This window comes from Bubalus kerabau, chromosome 12 (genome assembly GCF_029407905.1).
Source record: "Bubalus kerabau isolate K-KA32 ecotype Philippines breed swamp buffalo chromosome 12, PCC_UOA_SB_1v2, whole genome shotgun sequence".
NCBI lineage: Eukaryota > Metazoa > Chordata > Mammalia > Artiodactyla > Bovidae > Bubalus > Bubalus kerabau.
Genome location: NC_073635.1, coordinates 16,712,884 through 16,726,697, shown reverse-complemented (window position 1 = coordinate 16,726,697; position 13,814 = coordinate 16,712,884). Strand labels below are relative to the sequence as shown.

General features: G+C 48.8%; 1 long non-coding RNA gene across 2 annotated transcripts; it reads right to left on the bottom strand.

Moving 5' to 3' along the window:
• Positions 1–723: 723 nt before the first annotated feature.
• Positions 724–12,504, bottom strand: LOC129624330 (uncharacterized). 2 transcript variants are annotated; one of them, XR_008700888.1, is made up of 6 exons: positions 12,321–12,504; positions 11,605–11,816; positions 10,559–10,692; positions 6,705–6,900; positions 4,400–4,485; positions 724–1,691 (listed from the first exon to the last, which is right to left on the bottom strand). It is a non-coding gene; the product is annotated as an uncharacterized LOC129624330 (long non-coding RNA). The 2 variants fall into 2 exon arrangements; XR_008700889.1 differs by lacking the exon at positions 10,559–10,692.
• Positions 12,505–13,814: the final 1,310 nt, after the last annotated feature.

The following is a 13,814-nucleotide window of genomic DNA, read 5'->3' as shown; positions in this document are numbered from 1 at the left end:
ACGGTACTCATACCATTCTGCAGAAGGCAGGATCAATCTCCTGGTATCATTGGTCAGCCCCGCCCCCGCCCAGAGCCACGCCCAGGCTGCCTTGCTCGAGCAACAGAGATCTGGACAGAAGATTGGACAGACAAGAGAAGACTCCAGAGATGTGCTGGAAAGAAACCTCTCCCAATTTCCCAGGGGTTTTCCAGCAGCCGAATTAGTGCATCATATTCCTCTGCACTGAATACCAGGACTGAAGCTAAGCATCGTGCAAAACCAACCCTGTAGGGGGTAAAAAAGCAGATCTTCCCCAGCCTCCAGGATAACTCTTTCACCCTCCTAGTTGTCTGAATTTTTGCAAAATGGACCTCAGAATTGTAACAGTCCAAATGATCAGAGCTGACGAATTGCTAATGACTGCAGGTTTTTGTTTTTAGATATGTGAGCTGTGTAGGGAAGGGAAAGTCATTGTGCAGGGTGCAGCATTTGAAGCACAAACGTGATCTGGGGAAGAGTTATGTCCGTGGCAACCACCACACGACTTCACTTTGGGGTGCTGCCAAAGTTCCCATAAAACCCTCGTTTTTTTCTGGTGTCTGCACCCTGAGCTCTCGTGTAATCAATTTAAGAGGCTTTTATGAGATGCCAGAGGATGTTACTTAAAGCATTTCCATTTATGTTGCCTTACTTTATGTTTTTATTACATAGAATTTGAATTGAATCCATTTGGCAACATTTTACAGTTGGGGGTGGGGAGCAGGTGGGGTCCATCAGGAAAAGAGGAATTTGTCATGAGGGGAAAGTGCTACTGGTCAGGCTCCTGAGGAGGAAGCAGAAGTGAAGATGCCTTGGGTGGGAGCACTGCTCTGCCCCTCAACTTGATCCGATATGGACAGCTCCTTAAGCATCACTAGGCTTCCCTCCTTCCTGTTAATACGACCGGCGGTAATCTTTCCAAAGGCTCTCTCTGCCCACCATTGTTCTGTTCACCCCCTCCAGTGACATCACATCAGCTTCAAAATAAAGCCCGCTGCACAGCATGACGTTTCCCTTCACCTATGAACTGCTCTCAACCCAATGTGACCCCCGGTCTTTCCTTTTCGTGCTCCTCACTCTGTACCTCTGCACGCACTGCCTTTTATTGGTCTTTCCCACTCACCAGCCTCCAGATCTTCCCTGAGGGTCGAGGTCCAGACACAGCGTCCTCTCAGCCTCAACCTTTCCCATAATCCTGCTGGAAGGAAGTGCTGGTGCCTGCTCTGAAAGCCCATGGCATTTTATTCGTACATCTTCATGACAGTTGTCGCTTTTTTCTTGATTTGTGCATGCATCTTTTATTTTAATTGTTAAGCCCAGAGCAAGATACCCGAACGTTTCACCTTTGACTCCTGCTTAGCACCTAGTGCCATAAACTGACACCAGTTGTTGCTGTTCAGTCACTAAGTCACGTCTCACTCTTTGTGACCCCATGGACTGCAGCACGCCAGGCTTCCCTGTCCCTCATCATCCCCCAGAGTTTGCTCAAACCCGTGTCTATTGTATCACTGATGCCATCCAACCATCTCATCCTCTGTCGCCTCCTTCTCCTTCTGCCCTCAATCTTTCCCAGCATCAAGATTTTTTTCCAATGAGTCGGCTCTTCGCATCAGGTGGCAAAGGATTGAAGCTTCAGCTTCAGCATCAGTCCTTCCAGTGAATATTCAGGGCTGAACATCAGAGGGACCCAATAAATACTTGCTGAATGGCTGGGTAGATAGTGGCCCCAATAAACAAGTTCAGAATTAAGATGCATCCACCCCTTACCTGTAAATGGGCCTTAAATGCTTTAGAGGCTGCTCCCAGAATCACAGCTGCTCACACACCCACCCAACAGCAGTCCTGGCAACCACACAGATCAGCCTCAGGTTACCATTGCTTCAGACCCGCACCAGCCCAGGGCCAGGGGCCAGGCTGACTTGCTCTGACGTCAGAGATCTGCACTCCTATGGCATCTTGTGGAAATGGACTGAGTTACTGACTACCAGGATTGGTTCATCTGGCTGCAGTAAAAGAATCCTGTGTGTGTGTGTGTGTGTGTGTGTGTGTCTCCGTTGTGTCCAACTCTTTATGACCCCATGGCTCCAGCCCTCCAGGCTCCTCTGTCCATGGGATTCTCCAAGTAAGAATACTGGAGTAGGTTTCTAGTTCCTTCTCCAGGGGATCTTCCCAACCCAGGGATCAAACTCAGGTCTCCCACATTGCAGGCAGATTCTTTACCATCTGAGTCACCATGGAAGCCCAACTTAGGTATGAAAATGGGGCTCATCTTGAGGACCCAGATGGAGCTGTAATCAGGCCAAACCCCTTGTGGACACACCTGGAGTTTGGATCTGGGAACCTTGATTCTGGTGCCCGACCTCGGTCAGACGTGGCCACACACCTCAGCTCTGATTCTGCTGGGCCATGAGCAGGCCATCCATCTAGGTGAGGTCTCCCCATGCCCGACTCCACTGTACAGCCTTTGATTTGAAGCTCTTGCAACCAGCCAGCGAATGTGTTGTCTCCCTTTTAGTTTGGATTTCTGAGTAAAGAAATTTGGGACTTCCCTGGCAGCCCAGCAGTTGAGAATCTGCCTGCCAAGGCAGGGTACATGGGTTCGATCCCTGGTCCAGGAAGAGTCCTCATGCTGGGAGGCACTGAAGCCCGTGTACTGCAGCTACTAACGCCATCATGCCCTAGAGGCTGAGCTCTGCAACAAGAGAAGCCACCGCAATGAGAAGCCCGTGCCCCCCACTCGCTGCAGCTAGAGAAAGTCCACGAGCAGCAACAAAGACCTGGCACAGCAAAAATAAATAAATACATAATTTTTTTCAAAAAAAGAAATTTGATTGGTCTAGTATGGCACCCCACTCCAGTACTCTTGCCTGGAAAATCCCACGGACAGAGGAGCCTGGTAGGCTGCAGTCCATGGGGTCGCTGGGAGTCGGACACAACTGAGAGACTTCACTTTCACTTTTCCCTTTCATGCCTTGGAGAAGGAAATGGCAACCCACTCCAGTGTTCTTGCCTGGAGAATCCCAGGGACGGGGGAGCCTGGTGGGCTGCCGTCTATGGGGTCGCACAGAGTCGGACACGACTGAAGTGACTTAGCAGCAGTGCATGTCTGTAAGCCAAACGATTGTGGCCCTTAGGTCAGGTGCCTTCTGTGGAGTCTAGTCCCCAGAGGCTGGGTGCAGAGACTCGTGTGTATCCAGGGGGCTGTGCAGTGGAAGCTGCTGCTCAGGTAGCAAGGTCATATACCCGTGGAGGATGGATGCCCGCCCCCCACGGTGACCCTGCGGCCATGGGAGCATGAAGTAGGAAGGACTCTGCTCCTTGTCTGAACAGCAAGAGAAACACAATAATCAGAGGATGTGACAGCGAATCCACCCAGCTGTCCAGGCTCTGGTGCACTGAAGGGAGAGGCGGGAAAGTGGTATGGGGAGAATGAAACCACAAGTGATTCCAGACTTGTTAGGAAACAAAGACTAAAAACACACACCAGGGGGAAGAAGGAGAAAATGAAGTCAACGCTATAATTAGCAGTGGAAGCCTGGAGCTGGTCTTTCTGTCCTGAGTGATAAACTCCATGCCTTATTTAGAACCTTAAATAGAGCTCTTTTGGGCCTCCTGTATTTTAGACTCATATTCTATTCTGGGTCCTCATTTTTAAAGCATTTGAGGCTTGCCACGGGATATTTAAAAAGAAAAGGAAATCATAAGCCATTGCCCGATGAATGCCTAAGACAGCCGTTTCTGATGTTCACTGAGCGCTTTGCCTCTCGAGACGGCTGATGCTTGTTCAATTTTCACCTAACAAGCTCTCCCTTCTCAAGTCTCCGGTACTTTATAATCACAGATGGAGAGCCGTGATTAGCTGTTCAATCTGGTGAACACAAGCACCAGTTATTTCTTTCAGCAGATTCAGACAATCACTCTGAGGTCCCTCTGAGAAGAATCTGATTTCAGGGCACTACTGGTCACGGCTGCCCTGTTGCTCTCCCTGCCGCTGGTGCTTCTTTCTCTGTCTTCCTTCGGGAACCCTTTGGCTGACCCAGCACTGATCCTAAAAGCCAACATCTACTGAATGCTTACTACACACCAGGTGTGCTCGTAAGCATGTCCCATAATCACCTCACTGAATCTTTGCGACGGCCCTACGGGCAGGTACCATCACATCTCTGATTTACAGAGATATTTTCAATGCTCTCCTTCCAGTCTGGGCTGGGGATAAAGTCGGGGTGAGAAGGAAGCAGGGCACAGGAGAAAGAAAGGCAGGGCACAAGCCACCCAAACCCGACTGTAAAACATACTAGGCTGTGATGTAAAGCGCATGACCCAACCTCTCCGTGCCTCCGTTTCCTTGCAAGCAAAAGGAGAATAAGGGTTCACTCACCCCTGGAACAGACAGATGGGTCTGTTACTGGTAGCTGTTTTCAGCATCCTCAGGCTTCTCAGGTGACTCAGTGGTAAAGAATCCACCTGCCAATGCAGGAGACGCAAGAGATGCAGGTTCAGTCCTTCAGGGTTGGAAAGATCCCCTGGAGTAGGAATTGGCTACCCACTCCAGTATTTCTAGCCTGGAAAAAGTCCATGGACAGAAGAGCCTGGAGGGGACACAACTGATCAACTAAGCACGCCTAAGCATCCTATCAAGTCACGTTTGACCTCATTTGCAGCCCCTTCCAGAAGGGCCTTGCCTCCCAGAGTCCTAGGAAGCAACCTGAACGCTTCATTCCCAAAGAGGTGCACTAGAGGGAAGCTTCCCAGGCATGGGATTTCTGGATCTACCACAAGGTGATAAAATAGGCCGTGGCACATAATATTAGTGTATTTAACTGGCACAGCAACTTCTGAGACAAGAGGTGATTTTCTCTTCATATGGCAAGTTACCCCATCTCACCATGCTGAGTTGCAATGAAAAGAAGAGGGGGTCCTGATGGGACCTGCATTTTTTTAAAAATTTATATTGGAGTATAGCTGATCAACAATGTTGTGATAGTTTCTGGTTGGACAGCAAAGTGATTCAGTTATACATATACACATATCTATTCTTTTTCAAAGTCTTTTCCCATTTAGGTTGGTAGATAATATTGAGCAGCCTTCCCTGTGCAATACAGTGGGTCCTTGGGACCTGTGTTTAATCAGAAGGACCCCTGTGGGTTTTTCTTTTTCAATCAAGCAGACCTGCTGCCTCCTGTTCCCAGCCCGGGCACATCTGCAGTGGTGGGAAACCCAGGCCTCCTGGGTTTCCTTTCCTGTGTGGCTAGGACTCCATTTCCCATCCCCCGCCATCACCCCCCACACCACACACAGAAAAAGACAGGGGAAAGACAAACATCCTTTGTGTGGCCTGAAAGACTTAAAACTTAGGGGCCAATCCTGCTTCAGCACCAAGACAGCAGAAATACAGAAAGATTCAGTTCAGTTCAGTTCAGTCGCTCAGTCGTGTCCGACTCTTTGCGACCCCATGAATCGCAGCACGCCAGGCCTCCCTGTCCATAACCAACTCCCGGAGTTCACTCAGACTCAAGTCCATCAAGTCGGTGATGCCACCGAGCCATCTCATCCTCTGTTGTCCCCTTCTCCTCCCGCCCTCAATCCCTCCCAGCATCAGAGTCTTTTCCAATGAGTCAACTCTTCGTATGAGGTGGCCAAAGTACTGGAGTTTCAGCTTTAGCATCAGTCCTTCCAATGAATACCCAGGACTGATCTCCTTCAGAATGGACTGGTTGGATCTCCTTGCAGTCCAAGGGACTCTCAAGAGTCTTCTCCAACACCACAGTTCAAAAGCATCAATTCTTCGTGCTCAGCTTTCTTCACAGTCCAACTCTCACATCCATACGTGAGTACTGGAAAAACCATAGCCTTGACTACATGGACCTTTGTTGGCAAAGTAATGTCTCTGCTTTTGAATATGCTATCTAGGTTGGTCATAACTTTCCTTCCAAGGAGTAAACGTCTTTTAATTTCATGGCTGCAGTCACCATCTGCAGTGATTTTGGAGCTCCAAAAAATAAAGTCTGACACTGTTTCCACTGTTTCCCCATCTATTTGCCATGAAGTGATTAGGGGGTGCTTATTCTGTCCACCGATCTTTAACTTCATGTTCCTTTCTACTTGCTTTCTTGGGGAAAGTTCTACATTCTCCCCCTCCACCCCACAGACAGATGTCTTGAGATGTCTCTTGTGTCCCCCTCTTTATTTTCAGTTTTACACTTAAAAAAAAAATTTTTTTTTTCACCTTGTCACTCCCTGGGGTTGGCATTAAGACTACAGCCTCAGTGACCACCTCAGCAGCCTTTAAATGTACACTTCAGGGCTTCCCTAGTGGTTCAGTGGTGAAGAATCTGCCTTGCACTGTAGGAGACGAGGATTCAGTCCCTGGTCTGGGAAGATCCCACGTGCTGTGGAACAACTAAGTCCGTGCACCTCAACTATTGAGCCTGTGCTCTAGAGCCCAGGAGCTGCAACTACAAGTCCATATGCTACAACTACTGAAGCCCGGGCGCCCTAGGGCCTCAGGTCCACAGCAAGAGAAGCCGCCTCAATGAGAAGCCTGCACACCGCAGCTAGAGAGTAGCCCCGCTCGATGCAACTAGAGAAAACCCACACACAGCAACAAAGACCCAGCACAGCCAAAGGGAAATAAATCCTTTTTTTTTTTTTTAAATATACACCTAAATTCTTCCAACCCTCACCTGCCCTCTGCCATAGGGTTCATTTCCTTCCAGTCAGGGTTGGAAACGAGGAGCTCTGCTGATGGGAAGATGAGAGCAGGATGCTTAAGCCTCTGAAGTCCCTCTGTAGTCTGTATGCAGAGCGAGGCTTGGCTGAGCTGAGTGTTTAGACAGCTGAACGCTCTTGAAACAAAAACCTGGGCAGGTACTTCCATCCCTGCAAAAGAATTCAGTTCTGTTCAGTCACTTAGTCATGTCCGACTCTTTGCAGCCCCATAGACTGCAGCACACCAGGCTTCCCTGTCCATCACCAACTCCCAGAGTTTGCTCAAAGTCATGTCCATTGATTCGGTGATGCCATCCAACTATTTCACCCTCTGTTGTCCCCTTCTCCTGTCTTCAATCTTTCCCAGCATCAGGGTCTTTTCTAATGAGTCAGTTCTTCATATCAGGTGGCCAAAGTATTGGAGTTTCAGCTTCAGCATCAGTCCTTGCAATGAGTATTCAGGACTGATTTCCTTTTAGGACAGATTGGTTGGATCTCCTTGCAGTCCAAGGGACTCTCAAGAGTCTTCTCCAACACCACAGTTCAAAAGCATCAAAGCTTCAGCACTCAGCTTTCTTTATAGTCCAACTCTCACATCCATACATGACTACTGGAAAAACCACAGCTTTGACTAGACAGACCTTTGCAAAAGAATTAAACTTCATCAAATTCCCATTGCTTTTATTCTCAATAGAGATCTCAGGTGATAAAGAATCTGCCTGCAATGCAGGAGACCCGGGTTTGATCCCTGGGTTGGGAAAATCCTTTGGAGAAGGGAAGGGCAACCCACTCCAGTATTCTTGTCTAGAGAATCCCACGGACAGAGGAGCCTGCTGGGCTACAGTCCATGAGGTTGCAAAGAGTCAGACACAACTGAGCGACTAACACAGTACTAGGGGTTTTGCCCTGGGCATTTCAGGCTGAGGCTAGTTCCATTTCAGACATAATTTCCTCAAAAATAGGAGACCTTCAGCCAATCAAATTAGGGTTGATTCACCTGACACTTCCCAACCAAAGCACAATTACTAAGTGACCCATGACAATGGCTTTGGATTATTTCTACAGTAAGGAAGGAAGAGCATCAGCCTCCCATCTTAGCATCTTTGACTTCATCATTCAATAAATAGAGAGCAGCAGCTATATGCCAGGCACGGGTGGCTCAGAGGGTAAAGAATCTGCCTGCAGTGCAGGAGACCCTGGTTTCATCCCTGGGTCAGGAAGACCCCCTGGAGAAGGAAATGGCAACCCACTCCAGTATTCTTGCCTGGGAAATCGCATGGACAGAGGAGCCTGGCAGGCTACAGTCTATGCGGTCCCAAGAATTGGACATGGCTTAGCAGCTAAATCACCACCCCTATGTGCCAGGCAGTGAGTGTGCTAGGGGAGAAAAGAGACCCCAGGAGGATTCTAGGAAAGAAAGAAATTACACTTCAGTTTCCATCCTCTGAGCTCAGAACCAATCAAGAATCTGACAGGAGAGAATGAAAATGTCAGCTTTATTATTGGAAAAGTCCAGAGTAGAGGATTTTTGGCTTAGGTGTGCAGTCTTTTACTACTTCCCACCACTATCCAACCCATCCCTGGAGAGTTGGCCTCCTGCCACCTCCCGCCTCCCGCAAAGGTGGAGCATGTGTGCCCAGGGAGCTCGCCCCAGGCTGTGGGCAGACAGGCAAACCAGCTCCTCCACGGGACCAGATCTGAAGGAGAAAGGAAGGTACCAGGACCAGGCTCTTCTCCAAGCTCACGGGTTCCACACAACAGTGACTCCCAAGGCTCCTGCCAGCTGGGCTGGTTGTGTGCATGCATGCTAAGTCGCTTCAGTCATGACCAACTCTTTGTGACCCTATGGACTGTAGCCTGCCAGGCTCCTCTGTCCAGAGGATTGCTCATTGTTTTACAGAGCAGGGCGTCTCCAGGATAAGGTCAGAAGAATAAGCAGGGCCCCTGCCAGCTGGGCTGGTTGCAGAGGACTTAACTGTGCCAAGGCTCAGAGCCTGATGTAAAGAGGGTGAGTGCAAGATGAAGATGAGTGACCAAGGAGGACTTCCTCCCCCAGCTCTCTAAGAACCAGCTTCCTCTGCCTCCATGGCTTTTGCATTCAGGAATAAGGAATTGAGAACAGGACGCAGGAGGCAGATGCTCCACAGGGCAAAGACAGGCTTGCTCGTGTGTCTGTGCCAGCACTTGGCACGCGCGGGTGCTCCGCAAGTGTTTGTTCTTGGAACTCACATCACCTCCCTCTGGCCGCTTTCTGCCTCCTGGAGCAGGACGCTTTTCCCCTGGGCCCATTTCTTTTAACTGCAGAGACCCGAGTCAGAGTCACCTTCTCACTTCCCTGAGCCTGTGTTGTGAACATTCCAGAAGTGATGTTTGCACAAGCCTGATGCTCTCAGATGCCCAGCTCTCTGTAAACACAGTTTTATTATTAGAAGACAATGAATTTTTAAAATGCCAATTCTGGCCTTTTCACTGTGACAGAGTGCAACTCAAGTTTCCAGGCACTTTGTTCTTTCTTCATCAGAAACCTCGCAGGTCTCAGCTCTGGGCTGAGGACATGACTCTTGCCAGTGGTCAAGGCCTCTGATGCTCAGGGGAGCCAGGGAGGCCCCATGAGTGATGGAGCCTGCCCAGCTGAAGCACAGCAACCCTAGGAAGGCTCAGTGCTTTAGGTCCAGCAATAGCTTGTCAACATTTTTCAGCCTTGTATTAGTTTTTCCTTTAATGTTTCCAACTGGAGGAGTTGTCCTAATGAATATTGATGCCCTACGGCACCAACTCTTAGCCAAACAGGGTCGGAGGTACACAGAGCAGAGCCTGTGATGTCACACCAGTTCACATCCTGATTCTATCACTTATTGCTGCCTGATTTTGGCGAATCATTTCATCTTTCTGAACCTCATCTGCAAAAAAGGAACATTTAGGGCCTCACCAGTGGTCCAGTGGCTGAGAGTCCACACTCCCAACGCAGGCGGCCTGGGTTCCACCCCTGGTCAGGGAACTTGGTCCCACAAGCCACAACTAAGGAGTCTGTATGCAACTAAAGATCCCGTATGCCGCAACTAAGACCCAATGCATGCCTGCCAAGTCGCTTCAGTAGTGTCCGACTCTTTGCGATCCTATGGACTGCAGCCTACCAGGCTCCTCTGTCCATGGGATTCTCCAGGCAAGAATACTGGAGTGGGTTGCCATGCCCTCCTCCAGGGGATCTTCGTGACCCAGGAGTCAAACCTGCTTCTCTTAAGTCTCCTGCATTGGCAGGCAGGTTCTTTACCACTAACACCACCTGGGAAGCCTAACTAAGACCTCGTGCAGCTAAATAAATATAAATAAGCATTTTAAAAAGAAAGAAAGAAAGACGTGTTCATGATCCCTGTTTCAAAGGATGACTGTGAAAGATGCTACAGGTCAAGCCCAGAGCACTCTCTCCAGCAGAGCAAAATCCCAGAGAGGAGGTTCCCTGCCCCTTAATGCCTCCTGCTGCCAGTGGAGAACCCAGGGGAAATGGAGAGTCAAGTGGGCATCTCTTGGGGAGAGAATCAGCCAGCACTGGGGGGTACTTCCTTAATTCCCGTGGGTTGCTGATCTAACTGGAAAACAATCTGCCACCCACCCAATTGGCCTCCTTTACTGATGGAAACATAAGCTTGCAGGGCAGAGTCTGGGGCATGGAGTTCTCTTAAGCCCTTGGCACTTGCCCTCAGTCCTGTGGGGCAGAAAGCGACTCCTTCTCTTGGATGAAGTCTATCTCCCTCATCCTCCTGGGCTTATACCAGAGAGTTCCATGTGACCCTCCCACAGCATTCATTATTTATCTTCCCCCATTTCTCACTGTCTGTGGGCAGGTCTCTTCCCCTGTTGGGATGCAAGCCGCTGGGTAGGTTGGACAGTGGGCTGAGTCTCCATCTCATTCATCTTTGTATCTCCTCTTCCTCCACCAGCTTGCCCAGTGGCTGCCAAGCAGTGCTAAAACAAGACAAGACAAGGCTACTCTGCTAATTCAGGACTGAACCAAGAACACCACAGAGCCGCAGGGCCCAACTTCTCTGCTAATCCCATCCTAGCCTTTGTCTTTGATGGTTTCCATGTCCTTTTCCACTTTAAAGTTCTCAGTGACGTCAATGATTGCCTCCACAACAGACTGTGGTCTTTTTTCCCCTTTGCAGATTCTCTGGGGCCTGAATGTGAAACTTTGGAACTCATGGACTGTGAGGAATAGGCACCAGGTCTTTAAAAAAATTATTTTTAATTGAGACCAAATTCTAGTGGCATTTTGTACATTCACACTGTTGTGTAACCACCACCTCTATCTAGTTCTAAAATATTTTCATCATCTGAAAGGAAATCCTGAACTCATCAAGCAGTCACACCCTGTACCCCCTCCCCAGCCCTGAGCAACAACCAATCTGCATTCCATCTCTATAGAAGACTTACCTATTCTGGATATTTCATTTAAATGCAGCCTTTTGTGTCTGGCTTCTTTCATTTAGCATAAACTTTTCAAGGTTCATCCATGTTGTAGCGGGTATCAGCCCTTTATTTCTTTTTATAGCTGAGAAATGTTCTATTATATATACCACATTTTGTTTATCCATCCATTTGTTGAAGATATTTTAGTTGTTTTCAACATTATTTTCAATGTTTCAACTAAACATTCTTTCAATGTTTAGTCTGTTTAATTGTTTTGGCTATGATGACTAACACTGCTATGAATATTTGTGGGGAACTGGGTCTTTTAAACCATTGTATTCTCAGTGCAATGGCGCTGCCATAAATATTTATTAAATAAGTGGATGGATGTTCAAACATGGTTGTGAAAAAAAATATGCCAATGTAATAGAACTTAAGGTAGAGGCTCTAAGGGTTCTGTCGCCTCACCTCCAGCTCCAAGGAAAACAGCTCACGCTGTTCAGTGCTTGACAGTGATGACAAGACAGGCAGTAACTGAAGAGCAAGCTGAGGATGCTGGCTGTTCTAGAACTGTCCTGGTAGCAGCTCTGGGTTTCATGGACTCGTAGATGAAGTCATGACAGCAAAGTCAATAACTGATTTAAAGACAATTGGCCAGTGTTTCAGATGTTCCTCAGCTCCTACAGAAATCCAGAGAAAGAAAGCAAACGCTCTGAGATTAGACAAAAACTTGGCACCAGCCCATGTCTGCACCAAGGAGCAGTGGTAGCACTGTCTCGAGAGTGGACGGTGACACCCCAGGACACCAGCGTGACACGGGGACAGGCGTGGAGTGGGACAGCGGGCTGGAGCCGCCTGCTTTTGGGGCGGACAGCAAGCTGACCATAAGCCCATGAGAAAAGGCCGTGAAGAGGCTGCCGCCAGGCCTGGGAGAAGAGTCACGTGGCTGCGCATCAAAGAGCCATCAGATTGTGGGAAGAAAAGCCGGTCATATGTGGGCCTTGTCAGCGACACCTGAACAAATTGTCAGTAACTATTTTCAAGGTGTTTATGTGAACATAAAGTGTCCTGGGTTACGGCACACTGGGACGAATAATGAATTTACAGTTTTGTTCTTAGGGTGCCACTTCCCAATTGTGTGGTAGGGAGAGCTTGAAATAACCAATGATCCCACATTCACTCACCAATACATTCTTTCATTCACTCCTTCATGCATTCAGCAAGCATTTACGGCATAACGTCCTCCTACAGGGCACTGTGCTCGGCACCACAGGATGACCGACAGGAGCTCGTCGTCGATGCAGAGATGCGATTCAGTCTTAAAGCTTGGAGAGGGGTTTACCAGGCTTCCCCGGTAGCTCAGCGGCAAAGAATCTGTGTGCAATGCACGAGATGCAGGAGATGCAAGTTCGATCCCTGAGTTGGGAAGATCCCCTGAAGGAGGGCATGGCAACCCACTCTAGTACTCTTGCCTGGAGAATCCCATGGACAGAGGAGCCTGGCGGGCTATGGTCCAGAGGGTCGCACAGAATTGGACACACCTGAAGTGACTTAGCATGCCCGTAGGAATTTACCAGATGGGTACAGAATGGGGAGGGGAAGGCATAGGCCTGCAAATCAAACTTTGAGGAAGATGAAAAAATATGTCCCAGGGACAAGGTTTTTTCAAGCTCAGATAATGCAGTTATCAATTTGAAAATCTTTGGAATGATCTATCATCAGACAATAGCTAAAGGAAGTGATTTTGGAGTAAAATATCTTTTTCACTCATAATTTATCAGACAGTAGTTACCTGCCAATGTTCAAAAAGAAACTGAAGTGATTGACAATAAAAATTCCTTATTCTCAATGTGAGAGGAAGACCCACTACATGAGGTCGGAGCGATGCTGTTGGCGGTGTCTCCATGGTCCTGGGGGTTCCTGCAGGCAGCCACCTCCCCCTGCCATGGCCACGGGTCTGCCTGAGGGCTTTCCCAGGAAATGGACATGCTGGGAGGCAATGCCCTAGCAGCCCGAGGCCCTACAGAGGAGGTTACAGCAAACACACCCAAAGCTCCTCCAGCAGGATATTCTGCATGGTCCTCCGGGGCCCCCAGCAGGATTAGGTCCCATCTGCCCCCAAGAGCGTCCCGCTCATTCATGTCCTCTGTCTGCCTCCCTTCCCTTCCTCACTTCTCCACCTGCTTCAGCGCTTCCTGTGATCACCTCCCAAAGAAACTAAATATTTGCATTCACAACTTTGTCTCAGGGTCTGTTTCAGGAGGAACCCAACTGTTGCAGGTTGAACCATGCCTCCCCAAAAGACAGGCAGAAGCTTTAGCCTTCCCTCCCCCACCTGTGGGGCTTCACTGATAGCTCAGTTGGTAAAGAATCCACCTGCAATGCAGGAGACCTGGGTTTGATCTCTGGGTTGGGAAGATCCCCTGGAAAGGGAAAGGCTACCCACTCTAGTATTCTGGCCTGGAGAATTCCATGGACTATATAATCCATGGGGTTGCAGAGTTGGACACGACTGAGCGACTTTCATGGGAAATAGATGGGGAAACAGTGGAAACAGTGTCAGACTTTCTTTTTCTGGGCTCCAAAATCACTGCAGATGGTGATTGCGGCCATGAAATTAAAAGACACTTACTCCTTGGAAGGAAAGTTATGACCAACCTAGATAGCATATTCAAAAG